Source organism: Papio anubis, chromosome 1, assembly GCF_008728515.1.
Source record: "Papio anubis isolate 15944 chromosome 1, Panubis1.0, whole genome shotgun sequence".
In the NCBI taxonomy this organism is placed as follows: Eukaryota; Metazoa; Chordata; class Mammalia; order Primates; family Cercopithecidae; genus Papio; species Papio anubis.
This window is the reverse complement of record NC_044976.1, coordinates 142,468,928-142,491,142: the sequence shown is the minus strand read 5'-3', so window position 1 is coordinate 142,491,142 and position 22,215 is coordinate 142,468,928. Positions and strand designations below refer to the sequence as shown.

General features: G+C 38.6%; 1 long non-coding RNA gene across 1 annotated transcript in view; it reads right to left on the bottom strand.

The window, feature by feature from the left end:
• LOC103877843 overlaps positions 1-14,099 on the bottom strand; it is a 36,053-nt gene extending 21,954 nt beyond the window's left edge. The window contains exons 1-2 of the long non-coding RNA XR_002517420.1: positions 14,060-14,099; positions 6,096-6,286 (exon numbers count right to left, since the gene is read on the bottom strand). This is a non-coding gene — a long non-coding RNA (uncharacterized LOC103877843). The remainder of the gene's footprint in view (positions 1-6,095; positions 6,287-14,059) is intronic.
• Positions 14,100-22,215: the final 8,116 nt, after the last annotated feature.

The following is a 22,215-nucleotide window of genomic DNA, read 5'->3' as shown; positions in this document are numbered from 1 at the left end:
CTTTGTCAGGAGATGTTTGTCCATAGCAGCAGTATTCACAATAACTAAAATGTGGGAGCAACCCATGTGTCCATTGATGGACAAATGTATATGCAAAAACGTGGTATATACATTCAGTGGAATATTATCCAGCCTTAAAAAGAAACAAAATTCTGATATATGCTGCAATGTGTATTAATCTTGAGGACACTACATTAAATGAAATAAGCCAGTCACAAAAAGGCAAATACTTTATCATTCCACTTATATGAAGTATTCAGAGTTTTCAAAATGTTGAAGACAGGAAGTAGAATGGTGATCATTAGGGGCTGGGGGGAGGAGGAAATGGGGAATTATAGTTTAATAGCTATCGAGTTTCGATTTTAAAAGGTGAAAAGTATTATGGAAATGGTAGTGATGGACACACATTACTAATGTACTGAATACAACCAAATTGTACATTTTAAATGGCCAAGATGGTCAGTTTTATGTTATAGATATTCTACCATAATTTTAATAAATGGAAAATAATTAAGGTCACAGTTCAATTTGTTGTTCAATTTTTGTAAACTTGCCCTTTTCAATCAGTTTTTCTCACTAGAGTGGCCATTCTAAAACCCAAATATTTCATGCCACTTTTCTTAAATCCTTCATGCATTCTCCATTGCTTCAGAAGTAAATCCAAACTCCTTAGCATGTCAGCAAGGACATTCCTGTGTATCTCTGGTGTCTCATCTTTCACTATTTCATGTTTCACCATCCCACCTAAATAGCTATATTCCATTAACACGAACTATTTTCAGCCCCTCTAGTGTTTCTGTAGTAAATGTCCTGTTGAATGTTTAACTTGGATTTTTTTTCTCTCTCTCTTCTGAGAGAGGTACATGGAAGTCACTTCAACCATCTTTAGAAAAGCAAATAATCTTTAGACGCTGAACGCAGTGTTCCCAAACAAAGAGGGGCTACCTATTCTTACAGTTATGTATACGAACCCTGAAGAAGATGAGGTGGTGATGAGAAAGTGTGCAGTTATGTTAATTGTCCAGGAATAAGTGGGTAGAAAGAACCATTTTCAGGATCAAATAAATAAGCTACTTGACTTTTAGTGGTGTGAATTCTTAGAAAGGAAAAAAAAAAGATGAGGAATTTCAGGTCTGCAGGACAGAAATGATTGGTTTAATCCTGATAGTATACTCCCACAGTGGTTATCATCTTAGAGAATGACTTTATATGGGATCAAAAGACCCATGCTTTGAGCCTAGGCATCCCTCACTCCACTGGACTGGTGCTGAGGATGTGGACCCTGCAACCTTTAAGATCCGTAGCAACAGGTCTGTGGTCTATCAGCATCTTTTGTGGGCTCTGTAGGTCCAGTTGTCAACAGTGTCACCAAGCGGCAGCAAGAAGCAAAAGCAATAGCAGACTGATCAGACCCCAGGCTCTTCACTCTTGAGTGTTCAAGTCAGGGTGGTGACCTTCTGTTGGATTGTGCAAGCCTTTGGAGTTTGAGAAAACTCAGAAACATGAAAAACTGCAAGTGGGAGATAACTGAATGTTGGGCTAATCTAATGTGTATGGGCTTGAGCTCGTTTTCTTTGGGGTTAAAAAAGGAAGTAGGCGCTCCCCTTGGGCCAATTGGGTGGATCAGTTATTATCAATATCTATCATGTTTCTCTAATTTTCAATCACCTTGAGTGTTTCTCATTTTCCTTGTCTTACTATTAACTCAAATGTCACTCTCCCAGGAAGTCTTCCCTTCCTCACCTCATCAAGACTGAAGTATCCCCTTAGCACCCCATGCAAACACCAGTGTTACCCCCCTCCCCAGAGTCTCCCACCCCACCAAACTATGATCTCTTCTTCACATTGCAACTAGAATTGCCTAATTTAAATGTCTGATTTTCTCATCTCCACCAAACTGTGAATTGTATAAAACAAGGATTACATGTCATTTACTGTTGTGTTTCTACTACTTAGGATGTACTTAATAAATACTTACTAATAATAACAGAATGAAGTTCTCTGATGAGAAAATAGAAATATCCATGCCAAATTTTAGGCTCAAAGACCACGACCCATAATAACTAGATTACTAGTCCTTGGAATTAAATAAGTAAAAGATCACAATTTGACGAAGGTCATTAGGGAATTTTGTGTTTAGAGAAAGATAAGGGCTAATGATGAAGGCTTGGGAGTGCTCATTCCCTGATGAACCATGTCCTCAAACACTCACCAGGAGGAAGGAGAGGACCCCCAGTGTGTCCCTAGAAAAACGGGCAGGGAAATATTCCAGAGTGCAGAGTTGGAGGCTGACAGGGCTTGTCCAAGGAACTTACTCTACTGCCCGTGTAAGAAACCCTGTTTTTCTTTCCAGGAGAAAATGGTGTGTGCTTTGGATCACTGACCCCTTGGGATTTCTTCCCATTCTTTCTCTTTTCAAATGAAAGGCTTTATAACAGTTATCTTTTTTTTCAGGCAGGGTCCAATCAAGAAAACAGAAACCATATTTCAACAGAGATAATGTGATGCAATGAATAAACTAAACAGGTGTTGGTAAACTAAAAAGCAAACAGTAACACAGAAACAGTAATTGCAGAAAGTAAGGACTGGAGGAGAAAGGAAGAGATGGTAGTTAAGCTCAGAGCATGCTGCTGGGTAGCTGGACTCAGATTTCTGAGGACACGGCTTGTGTAGACCCTTCAGGAACTGGAAGGAAAGACCTCACATAGCTGAGCCTCTGACCCGTGGAGAAAGAGTGCCACTCATCTGTTGCCTGGGGAAGGGTCCCCATTGAGTTGGAACCCAGACCTGTGAGATGGGAATGGAGAGTGCTTCCTGGCTGCAGTGGAACTGCCAAGAGGATTCCATGAGGCTGATTCTGGGAATGCTAAAAGAAGCACAAAAAGATGCCCCGAGAATCCCCTAGAATCCAACTACCTATGCTGCGAAGGGCCAATTCTGGGGGATTCTGCAGAAATAGGAGGGAGCAAACGTTTTCTCCGCACTCCTGTCTCCCAATCTCTAGTACCCTTTATGGGCAGAAACCACCTGCCAAAAAAGAAATGTGCTTCACAGAGTCCCAGACTCAGCATCACAGAGCAGAGCACAGAATGGTGAATTGGAGCAAGAAGCAAGAGTGTAACAAGCAGGACTGTTCAACCCTTTGTTTACTCATACTGACACACCTCCTTCTACATGTGTTTGAACCTTTATAAAGCAATAACATCAGGATACAACCATCCTTCATAAAATGAAAACTCTGTCATCCTCTTCTCACAAAGGAGAGACACCAAGTCCCAATAGTCAACATCTCCATCCTGAGCAACAGGCACAGTATCCATCTCTGTGAGGGGTTAACTAGTCTTATAATCCAGTCACAGTCCCATGTGAATATTCTGTGACCTAAACACTAAGCTTTAAAATGATTCAACCATAAAATAATAGTAAAGGAAAATGGAGAAAATAGTTAGCACAGATACCACACAACACAATAGGCAAGAGAGAAAATATGCGTGTCTGTCTCCCACTCTCCATCCCATGTTTTCTTTTCGCTCAGCATCTCAGCTAATTTTGCTCTTTACCTGCTAGAATGACACAAACCTTCAATTTATACTGGTCCTGACTTCTCTTGGTTGCTATCATTTTTCCATTAACTTTTGCTACTGGACACAGAAGCACAAAAAGGTGCCCTCAGAATCCCTGAGAATCCAGCCATAATTCTTCTTGTCCCCACTGTGAAGCAGCAATCCAACTTCTTCTTGATCACCAAGATTAATCACCCAAGCAAACACTGAGACGCTTTTTTACATGTCATTTTAGTAGCATGAAGACCCCAAAATGGTCAGTGGCACCATCAAAATAAGGAGGTAGTGATAGCATAAACCAGATTCGTTTGACAAGTTCTCGAGATTGGTTATTGGGCTATTCCTTGGAGTTTACCGGGAATAAAAGCTAAGATTTGTTTCAAGAGATGAGGAAGAGGAAAGGAGAAAATTATAATGGGAAGTAAGAGTGACAGAACAGCACACCCCTTTTTACTGGGTAGTATACCCTAGATCAAACCAGAAGTTCTCAAAATATTTGAAAATATTTAAAATTGTGGAAACTGGAAGTACAATTTCTTGCTGAACTTGAGTCCCAGTGCTTTGGATAAAACTAGACAAAATCTGGAACATAATGGAGGCACAGTTTTAGCTATATTTAGCCCACCTATATTTAGTTTTATTTTATGGAATATCAAGACGTGGCCCAGAAATATTGGTGAAGAAGGCATTTCCCTAAATTCTTCACTTCAATTTTCATTGTTAGAACCTTCTCACTGTCTTATAACTTCCCTCAGTACAATTATGGCCAGGTTTATCATCACTGCCTTGGAAACCCCAAAAATCAGAGATTATACAACCTGCCTATAATATACTTGTCATTTAAACTGACTCTAAAACCCAACCCCTTAGCTCTCTCATTTGCTCAGTTGATAAATGTATCCATGCTAATTAAAAAGGATGTAGGAGCTGCAGCAGTGTGATTAATATACTGGCTTGCACAGATAAACATGGTGTTTATAATAGTCAAAAGTAAATTCATCCTGGAAGACAATGAGGTGAACAATTTAGTGAAGCATTAAACTCAGGCATAGTGATTTTGGAATCAGATAACTCATATAAAACATATTCTATATTTTATAGAATATAAGTAATGAAATGTATTTTTCCTTTCTTGGGGACTATTTTTATGTCTTGAATGCTTTCAGGCATTCTGCCAAAAGTCAAGCAAAACAGGGGAAATTGTTTACTTGAAACTTCTAAGAAGTAAAGAAGGTGATAACTTACACAGGTCATCTCTGAGCTTAAATTGTATGATGATAAGAACAAAGAAATCAGAAGGGTTAAGATTCCTATGTGTTTTCGCTTCCTCATTTAGCCCATTTTCTATCCCAGTTATTCAGTACTCTGTTGTTCCTGTTCTTTTATAAGCATCAATGTGTATTCAAATTAAAAATTGAATGCTTAAATATTGCAGCAAAGGGAAATTAGAAAACGTAAAGTTAGCTTCAATTTTAGATTTTAAGGCTGGATTCTAAATGCCAGTTTGTTTAAGCGATGCTTTCCCCTTTGTTTCTAGTTGTTGAAATAGGAAAGTTCTGTGTGAAATTGGCTTCCTGGTGTGAAATGCAAGACTTGAAGTTCAAAGATACTTGTGAAATCCAGTCCTTGTTTCGTTCATTAATTTCTATAAGCCAGCACAACTATTTAGCTAAACAATTCAAGACCTAACTGAACTGTTAAATGTATAAACAGCAGGACGACCATGGGAACTAATTGCCCTTCCCTGAGGTGCAGCAACATCTGGAGAAAAGTCACCATATGCACATTTTGAAAGCTGCAGGTGCAATCACATGGAAAGGTTAGGTCAGTTATGAAATTGAAAGTATACTGAAAATATAAACTAACGAACTAGGAAAGAAGACCTCATGAGGAGGAAGAAAAATGAGAGAGAGGTAGGTGGATTCAGACCCTTGTAAAGACTTCCTATCAATAGTCCTGGTTTCTCAGGGAAGCCTCATTATGTGGCCTTCATTAGGTGAGTTTGAAAGAGGTTAGGGAGGAAAGGGCTGAGCCAAATAGGGAAGCAGTAGAGTATCCCTTCTCATCTGTCTGTGCCCCACGAGGTTGCTGATTGCTGAAATGGGCAGAGCAGCCTGCCTGCCACATGTGGCATAATGAAATTCCTGCCCACCTCTGTTGTGAGTTCTCTCCTTTGAAACTGGACTCTGTTACTGCTGCTCCAAACAAAATGTACCAAAGTGACCCATGGATGGGCAGAACTGTGGTTTCCATAGAGCTGGCATTTGTTCAACAATGTATAGTATAAGCCTCAATAATAACCGAAGCAATTTAGAAGGGATGAGGGCAAAGGCAAAAACAATAATAAAAACCCTAGAAAAAAGTACAGTGGATTCCTGCAGTTGCTTTAATCTCCCCAGTATAACAATCTTTATGGAAATATGCTATCAACACCAGGAGAGAAATATACACACACATGCATACATACCAAAACACACACCCATAAACACCCATATAGTAATATTTAAAAGGCTGTGACTTGAGCCTCCTTACCTTTCTGAACATCTGTCATGTTTTGGCAAATCATCAAAGCTCCCAGGAACATGGTAACTGGCTAGTAAGCCCATGCTCTCTTCACTACCAAGTCTAAATGTGCGTTTCTCTCTGGTACTGTTCCCAAATGCTGGTTCTTTCTTACCCACTGTAAAGCTCCTTTTTCCTGCAGTGTACATTTATTCTTTACCCTACAAGAAAACAGAATGTGACCAGATGGTTGCTACTAGGAAAGAATTATCCTGAAAAGAAACTAGGTGCCAATTTGTAATTCTTAATTCTCACTCTGTAACTTAATTGGTTAAAGGCTCTGAATTTTAAGCTGCATTCATTTTGGAGGGATAAGTGTGACCACGAGTTCTCCTTTTCTCGAAAGACAAGTGTATAGCTCTTTCATAGAATGCTCTGAAATGCCTGGAGGAACTGGGTCAGCTCTGCAAACAGTACCTACTATCCTTTCACTCTGCAGAAAACCCGACCTTAACAATTCCACATACATCCAAATATAAAGAACAAAAGGCAGTGACTTGGGCCCTCTCTCTCATCCCTGCCCCCTCTGCACTCCTGTTTCCTGCATTCAATAAAGGCAGCAGCTAAAATTTAATAGGAATTGGATAACCACGCAGCCATCTCCTGGAGTTACATAGCATGTTTTGTATTATAGTGCTAGGATTAAGAAAGAAACAAGGCTAAAATTGTCTCTTGCTTCAAACGCTGGTTTCTTGACATCAGATTGATATGGATGGTGAACGAAATACAGGATGAAGCTAAATTTGTGTGTGTGTGTGTGTGTGTAGGTGAGTGTGTGTTGGGGGTCAGGTTGAAGAGTTGCAAAGTAAAAGTCAGTACATATGATTTTTGTTATTATGGCAAATTATTGCTCTAACTGATGTTTTACTGAGTCATCCAAATGTGCACAGAGTAACCTCCTTAAATACAGAATGTATTCCAGTAAAAGTGCTACAGCAAAACTCCTTGGCTTTTTTCAAATAAGGTGTTTTCAAGCTGACATGTTGCTCATTGAGTTTGATGGTGCACACAGGAGATCTGTGTGTTCCCAAATACACCAACCTTCTTAACCATCACTGGACTCAGGCTAGTTCCCATGGGAAATATAAACTTCTTTGTTTTCAAGAAAACATATGGGCCAAATTAGAAAGTAAATAAATGAATACCTCTCAAGAATCCACGATAACACTTGCCGAGCAGTGGGTCAGGCCAGATTTAATCTAAAATCTCTCTGCTGCGTGTAAATGATTATGTCATAGCATTTGTCTTTAATTACTCACCTCTTTCCAAAGGCTTGACTCATAATGCGTTTCTCGGTTAACCACAAACACTTGTACTACAAGATTTGTCATATAGATTCACTCACTCCCTATCCCCATCCCTTCTTTTTCACTCTTCGCTACAACATTGTTAAGTCATAGCTCCTGAAAAAGAATTTTTGAGACATCGTCTAAACCACCCCTTCCCTGATGTTTTGAAAATTTCCATACAAAGGAAAATGGCACCATCTTCTCTTGACTCATGAAGACCATTATAGCAGACTTAATAGTACTGGGAAATAGCAATACTCTATCGTCATGGTTTTACACTTATATGACTTTGTTCCTCTGAGAATTTCTAAGAGTTTCAGAACATATGAAAAGAACAAAGACAATGGGTTGTAGCTTGTAAATGAGTACAAGTCAATTAAGCACCCACATACATATTTTTTCCTTCATCACTTCACTTCTCACCTCGCCTTCCCCTATGAGAAATAGAATGAATTCTGATTTAATTCTCATTGAATTCAATCAGTCATGTCCTCAGTCCACTTAGCACATATTGTTAATCCACTCAGTTTTAGCAGAGGTGTTGGCTCTCATTGGTGATTGTTTCCATATCTTCTGACCAATCCTGTGGGAGGTTTGGGATTATAGAATTTGGGGGAAATATAAGAAACGACACAATCCTAAAGGTATGTCCGTCCAGGATTGGTGCTATCTGTAGGTAAAGTAAGAATTACCTAAATGATGCAATTTAGGAGATTTAAAGGCTTTTCATCTCTACTTACTGCAACCTCCACCTCCTAGGTTCAAGCGATTCTCCCTGCCTCAGCCTCCCAAGTAGCTGGGATTACAGGCACCCACCACCATGCCCAGCTAATTTTTGTATTTATAGTAGAGGAAGGGTTTCACCATGTCGACCAGGTTGGTCTCAAACTCCTGACCTCAGCTGATCTACCCACCTCGGCCTCTCAAAATATTGGGATTACAGGGGTGAGCCACCGTGCCCAGCCTTAAAGACTTTTTGATTCCCAAATCTTGATCCTACTAACTTGAAATTTCCACTTTGTTAGTTTGTGAGGGTTTTTTGTTTTTGGTGGACGGGGGGTGGGGCGGAGGGGCGTTGACTGAAAAGCTCTCTAAACAGCCACAAGAATTTTCTTCAGGTTAGAATGAAAATTGCAGTACTGGCAGGGCTTAATGTCATATTAGTTTGTGCCTCTAGGAAGGAGGTGGAAAGACGGCTGGGACCCTGAATCTTCCTTCTGTATCTGTTGTCTATTATAATTCCAGTGGTGGTTATTACTGTATAGGACAGGATCCCCAAATCCTTTCTGAGATTCTTGACTCGGGGTAGTGGCCTAAGACCCTGTATCAACAGGAAAACTCCTTTTACCTATTTGATTCAAATTCAATTAAGTAGCCTCCTTGACCCCTTTCCTTTAGTGTGGGCCCCAGTAACCTAAATCCTCAAGTCTTATCAGTTTGACAATGAGAAGCAAAAGAAAGACGAGCCTTTTAAAAAGCGTCAAGGGGAGAAAGTGTCTCTTGCTCCCCCTAAGCCTCTCATTCCATATCTGTTTTCCTCTGGATACCACACAGGTTGCCCCATGGGATTGCATCAGCCTATGGGGAAGAAAAAGAAGAAAATAGAGAATCCACACAGAATATGTAAAAGGAGAACCAAAGCATAAAGAGAAAAATGCTGAGAAGTCGCCAGCAAAGAAAGCACAGTAAACAACAGCAGGGGCTGGGCGCGGTGGCTCACGCCTGTAATCCCAGCTACTCTGGAGGCTGAGGCGGGGGAATCGCTTGAACCCGGGAGGCGGAGATGGCAGTGAGCCGAGAGAGCACCACTGCACACCAGCCTGGCGACAGGGCGAGACCCCGTCTCAAAAAGCAAAAAACAAAGCAAAAACAGCAGGAGGAGGAGGAGCTTTCCATAATCGTACACCTTCTACTGATGCACTCTCCATTAGCCAGCCTTGACTTCACCAACATCACTGCTTCTCCTCCTCAGGCCTGGGTGGAATGGGGTTATGGTGGAGAACTGCAGAAAAGCTTTAGCCACCCCCAGGTGTTAAAGGGTGCAGCACAACTCACTCTTGTTGCTCATTTATTCTACTGGCCCAAGCAATCTGCAAGGTTGCGAGTGAGTTGAAGAACACTGACTGACTAGGCAAGTGAAGACAAGAAGAATTTGGAATGGTGAGGCAATTGAGGTCCTGAAGAAATAAAGCACATGAAGATCGGGGAGCAGCTCAGAACATCAGGAGGCAGTAATGGGATACTGGGTGCTTGGAGGGGAACGAGAGGTAGTGGCAGTGGATTTCATCTGATCAGCAATTTTACTAGACGTGGTGTGACAAATCGGCCAAACAAAGAAACTATTCTATTGTTGAAGATCCCTATAATCATTCCCTGGGAATAGGGTGATATGGTCTGGCTGAGCCTCCACTGAAATCTCATCTTGAATTGCAGTTCCCATAATTCCCACATAATTGAATAATGGGGACAATTTTCCCTATACTGTTCTCTTAGTAGTGAATAAGTCTCTTGAGATCTGTTGGTTTTATAAGGAGAAACCCCTTTCACTTGGTTCTCATTCTCTCTTGCCTGCCACCATGTAAGATGTGCCTTTCACCTTCCACCATGATTGTGAGACCTCCCCAGCCACGTGGAACTATGAGTCCATTAAACCTCTTTCCTTTATAAATTACCCAGTCTCGGGTATGTCTTTATCAGCAGCATGAAAATGGACTAATACATAGGAAAATTGATTTTTAAATTAAAAACTGTTCTTTCAAGATGAGAATCATACTACCTGCTGTCTGTATATAAAGGTTTGGTTTACGCATGCCATGTTTTGCCCTAGATGCCTGTCCTCACTTCTCCAACCCAGACCAACTTAGCTTTTTCTGTATATTTCCTTGTTCAACTGAGGAAGCATACCTCTTGTTGGCTTCTTTCTTATATGAAAACTGAGCTCCAGTTCCTGACATCTGGGTTGGTGATAATTCCGGTTTCTCACTCATGCACATCTCTCTGATCCAGTTTTCTTGGCACTTTTTTTTTCTGACTGGGAAAAATTTCCTAAGTTGTTCTTGCATTTTTCATGCCTTCCTAGGTGACATACCCTTTGTGAATGATTTTCTTTCTACGTGACAGTAAGCCTTCGGTCTAGACCTAGTCGCCCTACATTCTGATCTAAGCTTCAATAGAATTCCCTTCTCTTTGTGCCTGCCATTATCCTACATGCCGGAAGAATTGTCATTTTCTTTTCATTAATACTGTCCAGTTGTGGATGTTTTCTTTTGTCTGACAGAGTCATCATTCAGATCGTGACTGATATTTCACACATTTTCTTTTATACTCGATATGGAAATAAATTATAATGTAATATACACATGCTCACAAATGGAACCACCTTTACCTTGGGGCACAATATCTACATAAATAAGCCACATTAATAAACCTCAATCAGAATTATATGCAATATCTATATCAATAAGCCACATTAAGAAACCTCAACTAAAATTATAAAAATTAGACTTGTACTGCTGGTACTAATGTCATCATTTGTCAACACAAAAAGTACTTTTGTTGCAAGTATTTTCTTCTTCTTTCTACCATTACAAGTTTGAATACCTGGGATTGACTAAAATTGCAAAACTAGTTCTATGTTTAATGTTTTTGTTCATGAATAAGTGTCTTGTTTTCTAACCTTATTGACATTTTTTTCTTGCTACTAATGAATTTGTTTTATTTCTTATACCACAGAGGTTTTCATAAGTTATGTTCAATACTTTTTGGAGCAAAGCAGAAGTTATTTGGTAAATTTATTAATGTAAATATTCTTTTATTCTCTTTTTTTTGTTGTTCCTTCTCCATTTTTATGGTTCAACATTTCTCAAATTAGTCTTAATTTTTTGATCTGACCATTGCCATAACCTGTAATTGGATAAAAAAAAGTCTAAGTACTGGTCTCAGTTTGACACTTAGAAGCAGTAACCTCAGAATGTTCCTTAACTCTACTTACTGAAAAGAGGACAGTCCTTACAATGAGGACAATGGGACAACTAAATAAAATCATAAATATTAAAAGTCTTAACATGATACGTGATCCAAACTGCATCCTTAATAAATGCTCCTTGATTCATGAATTATAAAATATGATTTTTTTCATCCTGGCCTAGTATTTGTCATGCCTTTAGCAATGACAATGCATGCCTTACAGTATAAGATTCCTGGGAACCTTCTTTCTGGCTTAAGCATTTCACCAGGGTCCCAATTGTGATGTCATTAATCGAATAGGTATGTAAAAAATTTTAGATGTGGACAAATCCTTTCCTTCTTGAGTAAATGAAGCATTCTAAATAGCCATGCCTATTTTGTCTTTTTATTATGCATTTCAAAGAGGGCATGAGTGGGTTTTCTCTGGAATGTCCAGTAAGCCTTCATTGCTAAAGTTGGGGTGATACCCATTTTTCTCCAACCAACTCTGACAATTCTTAATGGGAATGAGATGAAGTAATTGGTCTTAAGAGGAAATGCAATGAACAATTTTCTTTCTCTCAGTCAGCTATGACAGCATATAGAAAGAACTCGGGTTTCAAAGGCTTTGACTGCTGCAGGAAACTCTAGAACCTGTGGTGTTCAAGTGGGATAACCGTCTCCCTCCAAAGCATTTTGGTAATCTCCTCCTCGCCCCTACTCCCTCTGATTTATGACTGTGTCTTTTGATCTTCTTTCTCTCTTCGTAAAAAGCACTAAGTTGCCATTTATATAGTAGAGGACAGCAGATAAATGTTAAAATTTACTGTAGGGCCTCACTGGGGAATGGGCTTACAGATCTCTCAGGCACAAAGCATCACAAAAGCATGTGAGTTTTGATATCTTTCAGTCATGTAAGGAGTAATCATAAAAAGACCAAGTCCTAAAAAAAATTAAACCTTCCATAGACAGAGCATAGCTGCATTTTAAGTAACCACTTTAAAGAAATGACTGCTGTTTTGGCAAAAGCTAGTAAGCCACAGAAAATTAATTTCATGTTTCATTGACATTACTTTCAGGAATGTCATGTTGACATAACCTATAGAATAAGGGTGAGATACTGCAGACAATATATTTAATACTGCTATACAAGCAGAAAATATTTTAAATCTGAACAGAGACTCAGCTTTATGAAATAATCATCTTCTGTGTGACAATGAATGAAACTATAATTTTCACATCAATTGTCTAGATGCTAATTGCTTCTAGAGCAAAAGTTTAAAACAAATTGTGAGCTCTTTTCAAGGCCTCTGTGTTGAACCTAAGTTACATTTCAACCTAATTCTTATTTTGTCTTCCATGTAGATAGCAATGTTTTTATATGATTGATATATTAAAAATATCAACTAATGTGTGATTCAATTGTATGCTAAGCTAAAAAGAAGGCACCTATAAACACGTACTTCTAAATACATTCAATAAAATAGTTGCTTTTATCCAAATCAAAGTGTTTTCCCTTACTCCACAGTTGAGAGAGAGGGAAATTATTGGCTTTGACCAGCCATATGCATATTTGTTTCATAACAGCTGTATGTCCTTATTCTCTGCATTGTCACCATGAATCTGTCACCATGAATCCGTGATCCACCTCTCAGATAAGCTGAGAACACTATTGACTGACTATTGTTTGACCAAGGCTCTCTTTGGGTCTGAGGTACAAGCCTTATTTATATAATGCACAGTTTCTGTTTCTACCGCTTGGCTTTGAAATCTGCTCAAAGTCACATATTAGCAATTGGCAGAAATCTGGCTAGTCTTCCTGCTGTTGTAAAGGCTTCTCAGCTAGTTTCCATCTGTAAAAGTATGAATTAACACATCCATTAAATGTTCTTTTCATCCTTCTGGCTTGTCATTTGTACTCTTGCAAGTATATCATAAAGCTGGGAATTCACTGAGTCTGGCAGATTTGGAGAACACTTGGTAATACAGGTATCTCAGACATTGGCTAGGTGGTTAGATCTCTTTGATTTTATGATTCCTGAATTTCATCATGACAACCATTGCTTGAAGTCACAGGAAAACTATCCTGTTGTGATTTAGTACTGACATGTGTATTAGACAATTATTACCAAAATAATGTCACATAATAAGCCATTCCAAACTCAGCAGCTTAAAAGAACAATTACTCTCACTCACACATCTGCAGATTAGATGGAGGTTGGCTGACCCAGGTTGGTCTTCACTAGGCAATGCTCCATTTGTGTGTTAAAACTGGGTCTACTTTATATATTTCTCATCTTCTTTGGACTGGTGGACCAGCCAGGACATACTTATCTCATGGTAATGGCAGAAGCATAAGAGAGGAAATGAAATCAAGCAATATTAAGGCCTATTCGCCAAACTGGCAACTGTCGTTTATGCACACATGCCATTGCCAAAGCAAGAGTCCAAAGTCAAGGACAGATAAAGTACACTCCGCTTCTAGTGGGAAGAACTACAAAGTCGTAAGGTCAAAGGGCTGGACACAATGAGAGATTAGGTATTGGAGCCAACAATCCAATCTATCACACTGTCAAACGTTAAGTAGGGTGAAAAGTCAGTCTGTAGCCATAATTCAAGGAGCTACTAGTGGTGGATTGGAGAGGTACAATTTCGTTGGTAATGAAGAAGGCCACACAACATCTTTCCTTTGACTTTTACCTGCATCTTGCTATCATGTGAGAGTCTCACAGCTTCTGGGGCATTACTAAGGGATTTCACAGTAGAATTCTAAATCTTTGTTAATTAATGCTAGGTTACATAGAATGCTGACAGTTACTATCTGTGGTAACTCTAGCCCGAGTTTCACTAAGATGGAAAAGGGAGAATTTTATAGAGATTTGTAAATTTCTTTAAGGAAAAGACTCTGAAGCAGAAGTGATGTGTCATTTCACACCTAGACTTTAAGAAAACTGGCAGCTTCTGCTCCCTCTTTCTTGAAACCCACCTACCATTCAAGCGGTCAGGTTACCCTGCTGGAGACACCACATGGAAAGACAAGGTGGAGTTGGGGATGTGGGATAAGGGAGAGGATACCTGGAGGACTGTTGAAGAGCCCAGCCAACAGCAAGATCCTGGACCCCAGACATGTAACACTAGTTGAGTTGTTTCAGTCAACCCCCATTTGTTCAAACCATCCCAGGTGAGTTGCCAGATATATGAGTGAAGAGACCATCTTGGCTTCTTCAGCCCCAGAAGATACCATATGAAGCAGAGATGAGTAATCTCTGCTATGTTGCTTCTGACTTCCTGATCCACAGAATTCTGAAAAATAATGAAATTGTTACTGTTTTAAGTCACTAAGTTTTGGGGTAGTTTTATATGCAGCAATAGATAATTGAAACAATTCCTCATTGGAATTTCTCTAAAAGGCAGAATTCTTTTTTGGCCTTTATCATTTTGCCATTTTGAGTCATTCTTTCTATGGAATGTGGTACTTTTATTGCAGAGCATATTGGTAAAAACGATGAAGAGAAGACATTTCTTATACTGCATGAGTTTGGAGAAGGGTTAGTTTATTCTTTTGCAACTAAATGTTATTTAATTTTAAAGCATAAAACCTACAGATTGATTATCTGAAGAAAGGGGTTCAACAAATTAATGTATTAGCTGGTTTCTGCCCCCCAAATTAAACCAGATGGATGGATTACCACCTATTGGAGGCTGTAGGGGAGAATCCATTTCTTGTTTATTGAAGCTTTTGGCAGAATTCAGTACCTTGTGGGTATAGAACCTAGGTCCCAGTTTTCTACCTGTCTGTAAACTAAGAGCTGTTCCCTGCTTTTAAAGGCCATTTGAATTCCTTGGCTATGACTCCCTTCTTTCATCTTCAAAGCTAGCAATGACTGGTTATGTCCCTTTTACACTTCAAATCAATCCTTCCTCTATTTCTGTCTCATTTTCTCACTCTGCCAAGAGTACATGTGACTAGACTGGGACCCCTCGTATATCCAAAATAATCTCCCTATTTCAAGGTCAACTAACTAACAGTCTTTATTCCATCTGAAACTTTAATTTCCCTTTGCCATATAACATAACAAAGTCCCATATTCCAGGAACTAGGACACTGATGTCTTTGGAAGATCCATTACTCTGGCTACCATAGCAATATTCCCACATCGCTCCTTTCCAAGAAGCTCCTTTCACATCCAAATCTATGTAAATAGTACTCTCAGGAGTTGCAGAGGAGGCAGCTTGTACAGTCATACATGGCAACCCTTAGAAGCATATTAGAACAGAGTTAAGGGAGATTGCATACCTGGGGCTCCATTTCTGTGTTACCAATCCTCCCGATCTCAAACTGGAGGGTCACTACTTTCCTCTTATTCCCAATGGCCTTCTTTTTCCATTCCCTCTCTCTACTAACCCAATAGGAAGACTGTTCTCTTAGACATAAAGAGATAATTGAAGTTCTTAAAAAAATGTTTATAAGAGAAATAAGAATTTTTAAAGTTACAGAAAGAACAAGTTTTAGGACAGATTATTCCGCAAGGCAAAACTCCTAGGTATCACTGATCCTTCAGCTCATTCTCAGGCCTAGCTTTTCTTCTTCATTCATCCTGAATGAATTCTAGTTCTACTTACTAAGCCATGTGTCATGTCCAGCTGAATCTGCCTTTCTCACATGTCACCAGCTAGCACCTAGTCCAGGACACAGCTGCCAACTTGTCTTCTTTCTGTTTATAATAATATTATTAACTCCCTTGCTATCTAATTTTGAAACCATGAGACTGACTTGAGAAAGATTGACATAGTGAAATGTCTCTCAGCTTTATGATGGAAAACATTTTTCAAACATATCTAATGTAAAATGTCTGTTATTTAAAGACTTCAAATGGAGCCTTCCTTGTTTATTCAGTTTCCCCTTCACCTTCCCTTGTAGCTCCTGAAACTCTACCATAGAATCCCAAGGCTTCTTTGATCATAGTTTTCAAAACATTGCTATAATAGAAAGAACCTTGAAAAAGGAGAGAGAATACATTTCTTAATTATATCAGCCTTGTGACTTTGAGCAATCCTCTTAATTCTGAGTTTCTCTTCTGATATAACTGAGAATAATATCCGATCAATTTGTTGGACTGCTTTGATCATCTGTCTCATCTCCAACTGCAATTCTGCTCGCCATTTATACTTTAATCTTCTAATGTTGTAGGATTATTTGCTCTCCCCTAATACTCTGCCAATGTTTATGACCCTGGGCCACTGATCACTTTTTCTTCTATATCTAGAATACATTTTCCTTTTTTCTTTCAGTGAAATCCCTACTTTTCCAGCGTAAATGACAGCTTTCTGACCCAGTCGTAATGAAGAGGGGTGTGTGTGTGTGTGTGTGTGTGTGTGTGTGTGTGTTTAATCTGCATTTCATGGCATTTTGTGTAACAACTTTTTACACCATGGCTGAGTTTTGATAAAGAAATAATTGTAAAACTTGTATCTATTTTATCTGGCATCTAATATAATCCTTATTATGAAATAGATTCCCAGTAATTGTTTTTAGAATGAATAAATCAAAAACCTGAAGTTTTGTATTGTGTATTTATTATTATTATACTAGGTATTTCTGTGTGAAGACTACTTTTTATTCCTCTACATACCTTACCTTAGACCCCTAAACTTTTGTTGTCACAAAAGCATTCTTGGTAAAATGGAAGGCACAGAAAAATTAATAAATGAAGAGGAGAATTTGCATATTTTATAGTACGCTTTTCCAAATTTTTATCAAGCTTGTTTGTGCTCCCAAATTTCTTCTTTCCAATACTTGCATTCATGATTCTGCTCTACCACATCTACCTTCTTTCCAAACCCACTTCTGAAAACATTTCCTCCATATACAGAAAACTCTCATAAATCAAGTCAAATTTTCTTCATTCAACTACATTTTTACATTAATAGAGAACTGAGTAGAAGAATTTTTTATTAGTTTGGGTCTCATATTTTGTTTTTTCAGCTCTATTTTCAATTACCACCTGTATTTGTGTATCTTGAATCAATTCCATTGATACTATCCCCTCCTGTTCACACTCATTTCATTGGTTCAAGTTACCACTTCTGTGTATTTTCCAGGGTAAGAACTGCTGAATTACTTATTAAGTTAACTACGAAAGTGAAAGAATCGGCCGGGCGCGGTGGCTCAAGCCTGTAATCTCAGCACTTTGGGAGGCCGAGGCGGGCGGATCACGAGGTCAGGAGATCGAGACCATCCTGGCTAACATGGTGAAACCCCGTCTCTACTAAAAATACGAAAAACTAGCCGGGCGTGGTGGCGGGTGCCTGTAGTCCCAGCTACTCGGAGGCTGAGGCAGGAGAATGGCGTGAACCTGGGAGGCGGAGCTTGCAGTGAGCCGAGATCGCGCCACTGCACTCCAGCCTGGGTGACACAGCGCGAGACTCCGTCTCAAAAAAAAAAAAAAAAAAAAAAAAAGAAAGTGAAAGAATCAGGACCTACTTCAAAAAGGCATCATATTCCAGATCTTAGAACACAGGGTTTTCTCATTTATATGTAATTTTTCTGGGGTATATCTTCACATACACATAAGCTTTAGCTTTCCTTTTAACTTAGCTGAGAAAAAAACACTAGAATTTATAAGAAACATAAAGTGTGATACGTAATGTAATTTGGTAATAGAAAAAATGCTGTTTATGTTGTATTCTTATTTAGGTAGCTGTGCTTCAGAATAAAATCTTTAAACAAACTGCACTAAAAACTCTTCCCTCTAGAATGAGAACTCTCCTTCCTCCCTCATGGTAAAATAATTCATTAATGTATTTGTTTACATATCATTTATTCATTTGTACCTTCATCACTAAATATCCACGGAACACTTTAATGCACCCAGAATTGTGCTACAACTGGATACACAGTTGCCAATAAACAGGTTTGTTGATATCACAAAGCTTATGAGAGAGACAGATACAAACTTAATAAGCACAACAAAGTAAGTTGTGGACAGACACTACTACAGAAAAATATTTGAGCAGGGGCACAGAAGAGTGAAGTCAAGAAGAGGTGATGTCAAGAAAGGCTTCATAGAGCAAGTGATGCCTGATTATCACCTTGAAAAATGCCTGGGTGTTCTCTAGGTGACCAAATCGAAAGACAGAGGGAGGATGTCTTTCTATCTGGTCACCTAGAGAACATTTTGACAACATTGCTCACAAACAGTGTTGACAAAAGTCACAAACAGTGTTGACAAAAAACTCTTGGCACAGGTGTTACATCAACAAAGTGTATCTTTGATGCCCCATGATATCCACTTTTATCAAGGATCTAGTTTCTCTAAAACCAAGAGTTCTATTAGTTATGCCAGCTAATTTTGGAGGCTCAGGGATGATGGCTTCAAAATTGAGTTGCTGCAAAAAGCCTGAATTTTATTAGTGAGCATACCATGGTTTAATTAATTCTACTGCTACTACTTACTTGTCATTATATATTGGGGAAATAGTTTAATCTCCCAGAGATTCACATTTTTTCATTCAACAAATGGGGACAGTGACACCTATTTTACTGTGTTATGTGAGGATTAAAATAGATAATGTATAAAAAATACTTAAGACAGTACCTGGGATATGTTGTGCACTCAAAAAAATGGTGAATTTTATTATGAGCATTGATACCAATACCAACACTATTGCCACTGTGAACACTACAACTACTGACAATAGCAATGGTTACTATTTCCTGAGTTCCATGGGCCAGCAAAAGTACTAGGTCCTTTACGTGCCCTAGCTAATTCGCTTGCCATATCTACTATTATTATTCCTACAACTAGCATTGCCATAAAATCATTGTTGGAGGTAATGATATCAAAGTGTCCATAAATGTTTTCTCATGGCAATGCGCAACCTGCCTATAACCAATCAGCCTGGGAAATGGAAAGTGATGTTTCTTTTCTCTTGCTTGTTTAATTGTACTTTCAACTGAATTCAGTAGAGTAAAAGAAATCTGCCACAATATTATTTTGAGATATAGGATTGTATTATTTTCCTAGCCCTGCTTTCAAAATTACCATAAATTTAATGACTTACGACATCAGAAGAAATGAGTTCTACTGGGCTAGAATCAGTGAGTCACTGGGGCTGTTTTTTTTGGAGGCTCCAGGGGAGCCTGTTTCTTACCTCTCCCAATTTTTAGAGGGTGCCAGCATTCCTTAGCCTGTGACTGTATTACTCCATTCTCTGCTTTCATCTTCTCATTGTCTTCTCCTCCTTAACTTCTGAATATCCTGCCTCTCTTTTCTAAGAAATCTTGTGATTACATTGGGCATTGGATCCACTTGGATCAACCAGGATTATCTCTCTTGTTTAAGATCTTTAACTTAATCACATATACAAAGTCCCTTTTACATATAAGGTAACTTAGAGGTTCTAGGGATTAGGACACAGACATCTTTTGGAGGGCTATTATTCCATCTAGCAAAAGATTGTCAGAATTGATATTAAATTATTCAGGGAATAAGAACACCTGAAGGTTTATAGTAATATTGTGATATAGAAAATATCTACACAGTGTAGAACATAAAACACATAGTGTAACCCACAAAACAAATACTCTTTTTGAATACATTCTGCTTCTTGTAGCTCATTTGATTAAAGTAGGAGCAGATGGGAGATTTGCAAGTAAGTAGACCCCACCTTGACTGGTCACTAGCTACGGACTGGTGTACTTCATCTAGGCAATATTTTTCGTCTACTCACATCAAAGAGGCTGTTCCATTTCTGTTCCGTATGTGAAGACTGTGGCTGATCTAAATTACGGAAGGTGGAGTGAAGGAATCAGTAAACCATAGCACACAAAAGCTGGCTCTTCACCTGTGTTTGTAAATGAAGTTTTATTGGAACACAGCCATGCCTATTTGCTTCTGTGTTGTCTATGACTGCCTTTGAATAACAAGGCCCAAACTGTGTATTGCAACAGACACCTTATGGCCTGCAGAATCTAAAATATTTATTAACTCACTATTTACAGGAAAAAATCACCAACCCCGAAGTTAGAGAACAAATTTCCGAATTAAAAAGACACTAGTGTGAGTTCTAGCTCTGCCACATGCGAGCTGTTTGATCTTGGGCATGTTACTTTCTGTGGGCATTTGCAGTTATTTGGCCTCTAAACATATGTTTGTATTTATTATTATTTTGGTAATAGTTCACCTAAATTTTGATGAGGGACCACTCCTTCCTTATTCTCATTTTACACGGTTTGAATGGAACTTATCTTACCCCAAGTTTAAAGGGCAAGCATGCAACCTAGACCTAAGCCAAAGGGCTCGTTTAGGAATTTTGTCAGGGAGAAACACTTAATCCAATACGGACTAATGTCAACCAGGGACAGATGCATTCCATTTAGGCAAGAAAATATCTAGAGCTACTGCTTGCTGTATAACTCCTTACAAAACTTGAGAATGAGGCCAAGAATAGACAAAATAAAAAATCGGAAAAAACCTGAAGTCCGATAATACTATTTGTGACCCTGCATAAAACCACACATGAAGCCAGCTATATGCAAGGGGTTTTCAGTTACATGTATCAAAACATTCTGTTTTTGCTTAAGTCAGTTTGGGTTTGGTTATCTGCAGCTAATAGAGACCTAACTGATATAATATCTAAATTTGCTAAGCCTCAGTTTCTTCATCTTTAAAAATTAGAGTGAAAATATCCGCCTCAATATCTTTTGTGATAACTAATTGAGATCATGCACCTGGCACATGGTCCAAAAAAAAAAAAAAAAAAAAAAAAAAAACAGAAGTGGTAATTCCTATTTTCATCATCAACATCATCAATATTAAAGGTAGACCTAACATTGCTTCATCTCAGTAAATTGTAGAAAATGCACATCTGAGCTCTCCCCCCTTCACTTAATATAGAAAGTTTAGTAACTCCATGTTTTAGATATTTGTACTTGTAAAGTAGAGACAACTAAATATTCATCTTTTTTTTCAGTGTTTCATGACTCAAATGCTATCATGGACATAATCATTTTAATAATAAAATATATTACATTAATCTTTGCAATAAATATTTGCAATAATATTTGCAACAAATTTGTAAATTGATTAGGCCAAATTAGGTCAGATCGAATGCCTGGATATGTGTAAAAATATATGTGTATTTACTCAGCGGTCAGTAAGTCTGCCTCACCCTATATTAGAGTCAGAGATAATCTAGAAAAAGGGACTCATACCATGTCTGACCCTGGCACTAACAAGACCCTTAGTGAGAACCATATTGAGCTCTATATGCTGGGTCATCCACGCTACAATGGAACAGGATATGGTCTCACCCTGTGTGAGTCATAGAGAGACGTAGACGTCACTGTTTTTCCAAAAAAACAAAAGTCTAGATCTAGGAGGACTGAGTCCCAGATCCTCTTCGTCCATGACATCCCTATGCAATATAGCGAAAATTACTTAATTTCTCTGAGTCTCAAGTACTTCAAGTGTGCGATGCGGATGAGCGTTAACTACCCTGTCTATCCCACAGTATTATAATAAGAAGCAACAGTGATAACAGCTATGAGAAAGTTTTAGTAAAAAGTAAAATATGTTGCTCTTCTCTCCGTTATTATTAAGAATTAAATCCTTTTCCATGGATTTTTTAAAAACAGAAAACTTTTGCATACACAGTTTACACAAATATGCAGCTAACTGTTGTTTCACTCTGAGTCAGCAGCTGAATGGTGTCTATTGTTTGCCAAGTTTAAAAATAGATGCTAGTCTTCTATTAACACTGGGTTCAAGAAAATTTAGGTTTGGCAATGGGTACCACTTGTATTTATTCCCATTTCTAGCTTAGAGGTCTTTGGAAGACTGTTTAGAAAATCT